Source organism: Gossypium arboreum, chromosome 9 (assembly GCF_025698485.1).
Source record: "Gossypium arboreum isolate Shixiya-1 chromosome 9, ASM2569848v2, whole genome shotgun sequence".
NCBI classification, from domain to species: Eukaryota; Viridiplantae; Streptophyta; class Magnoliopsida; order Malvales; family Malvaceae; genus Gossypium; species Gossypium arboreum.
In genome coordinates, this window is record NC_069078.1 from 39,459,101 (window position 1) to 39,462,044 (window position 2,944).

General features: G+C 40.0%; 1 long non-coding RNA gene across 1 annotated transcript; it reads right to left on the reverse strand.

Moving 5' to 3' along the window:
* Positions 1-566: 566 nt before the first annotated feature.
* Positions 567-2,436, reverse strand: LOC128280651 (uncharacterized). The gene is made up of 3 exons (XR_008270745.1): positions 2,233-2,436; positions 2,075-2,118; positions 567-827 (listed from the first exon to the last, which is right to left on the reverse strand). It is a non-coding gene; the product is annotated as an uncharacterized LOC128280651 (long non-coding RNA).
* Between the last annotated feature and the right edge of the window lie 508 nt (positions 2,437-2,944).

The following is a 2,944-nucleotide window of genomic DNA, read 5'->3' on the forward strand; positions in this document are numbered from 1 at the left end:
GCATGCAGGCGTGTGGTGTTATTTCAAAGGGTGCATGGCTTGGCACATAGGCATGTGGCTTTGCCATGTGACCCAAGTCAATGAGTTACACGAGCACAGGCACAGGATGGGACACGGCCGTGTGACCCTATTTCGATCGCCCACACGGTCGTATGACCCCTGCAATATTGAAAATTTTCAATGTTTACTGAAAAATTCTCTTAGTTTTTTATTTAGTCCCGACTTGTTTCTGACGCATATTTTGGGCCATGAGGGCTCGTGTAACACCCCAAACCCGGCCCAGACGTTATGGCAGAATCTGACGTGCCACATTGGAGTTGAAAACCCACGTTTCGTTTTTAGTGTTTTAAAACCATATATTTTGTTGAGTTAACAAAGTGTATGGAAGCTGGGCACCGTGTAGGTATCCGAGATAGAGGAGGTGAGCCATGAAGGTGCTAAGTACCAAGCTCTTTAATTGGATCCAATCCTAGACATGCCCACAACCATAGCCACACTTTGTCATATCGAGTTTAAATTTGTTTAAGTGGACGTCTTTGATAAATCGATTAATCGTGGTGTTGAGATATTTTGAAAACAAGTATCATTTTGAAAACACGTCCTAAGTCTAGCCCATTTGAATAATTATCAACCAGGTTTAAAGTTATTAAAATTAAAGTAATCCCGGAAAGAAATAAAAGGAAAGTTAAAATGGCCTTATTACAACCCAAAAATAAATAATATTTAAAGGAAATTTAAAGAAAACCTACGCTTATTTAAAAGTCCAAAGACAATCACCGTGGCCACTCTAAATCCCCTTCGGCCCAAGTCCCCACATCAAGGCTCACCTGCAATGTTAAGGAAAGGGGGTGAGTTTGGAAACTCAGTGTGCAACAAGCCCCTTTTAGAGCCCAAAACAATAACAGCCTATTGGGTCTAAGCCCAAATCCAATCTCAAACATGTACTGGGCCATAGCCCTTTTCATATTTCATATTTCATAACACTGGGCCGAAGCCTTTGCAAATTTCATATTCTTGGGCGAAGCCTTTACAGAAACAGTATGGCCCATAGGCCCATTTCAATATCACATATAATGTCAATGAAAGAATGCAAACCCATCTGGGAGACTACTCAACCCACCATCCGCTACTCTCCACCCGTACCAACCAACACACCATGTGGGATTAACTCGACCCACCCCGCCATAACTCTCCAACGGCGGCTTAGTTGCTTTATCATATAATCGAGGCCTAGCCTCTTTAGTAATCGGGCAAAAGCCCTTTTTATAAGCGGGGCATAAGCCCTTTGATAAGCTGGGCGTAAGCCCTTTTGATAATCGGGCATAAGCCCTTTTGATAATCGGGGCATAAGCCCTTTTGATAAGCGGGGCATAAGCCCTTTTGATAACTGGGGCATAAGCCCTTTAATAACTGGGGCATAAGCCCTTTTTCACTTCCTCTATTCATATAAAAAACCCAACCCAATACATTTATGAACATCTCGTGTGCATATCATACATATCATGTTTATCAAAATCCCATGCATTAAGTTCATATATAAACCTTAGGGGTATAATGGTTATTTTTACCTAGGGGCAAAACGGTCATTTTCATATTATAAGGGTAATCTTGTAATTTTCCAAAAATTAGGGTTTCCATGTTCATTAACGGTTACAAACAATTCATGGGTGCATATAGTGATTCTGGCCCACTTTTAGCGAAAACGAGTTATTGGGCCAAAAAACCCTTAATGGGCCCTACTTAGCCGATTCTGTCATCTAGGCCCATTTAGCCTATATTCCATAACGGTTTTAACAGTCTTATCATGCAATTTAACAGATTTCCATTTCCTACCAAATTTACCCAAATGGGCCCGAAAGCCTATTGGGCCCTAATTCAGCCCCTCGAGGCCCAACTTACCAAGAACGCCAAAAATCACATTCTTACCGTTTCCATCGTTCTCGATCATCGTCTCATCGATTCTAACTAACTAGTGAGCGTTCGCTTGCTCACAAGTCCTCGAAATGCCAGAATTTCGGCATTTCGGCTTTTCGGCATTTATCGCTTTAAGCTATGAAAAGGGTTCGTTAGACACCTGATTTGCGATATTCCTTGACGAGATCTCCTATGCGATTTCTCCTATAATCTACCACTTATAGATTAGACCATGTTATTATTAAACCAAATCGAAAACTACCTATTATCATCACTTACACATTCGGCCACCATCCACAATGGCCCTTGGGTTCATACTTTTGCCGAAGTTGATGACTAGATTTAGTCACTCCGATGATCCAAGCTTTTCACACACTCCTCGATCGGTAGCCTTTAATCCTCACTAGCACCAACAAACCAAATAACACCAAAAACCCTTTTAGCCTTAGTCGACAGAGGGGTTTTCAGCTTTTCTTAAACCACAAGATACAAATGGAAAGAAGGTTCGAATACTTACCAAGAGATCTACTCATTGAAGAACGTTCCAAATACCTTCCTACCCCATATCCGTTGTGAATCCAACTTAAACGTTCATAGAAAATAGATCCAAATATTAATTCCTGAATCACTAAAATATGAAGCTTTCAGCTTTTCAGAAAATATTAATCTAAGCTATTTAGAGGGTTAGTACACACCTGTTATGGGTTGAAGTTGAAACATTTCCAAAATCAATCGCCTACGATAACCACCACCTGTCACTCAAACTTAACTAATCCAATATCAATATATGTAAATCCTAAGCACATCAGTCATACGGAACATAAGGGCATATTCGTCATTTTACCATACGAGGTATTTTGGTAATTTTACAAATTGAGGGTATTGTGGTAATTTCACAAACCAAGGGTATTTTAGTAATTTTGTAAATCGAGGGTAAAACAAAGAATTTCGTAAATCAAGGGTAAAACAAGAATTCTATAAATCGAGGGTAAAATGGTAATTTCAAATCGAGGGTAAAACGATAATTCAG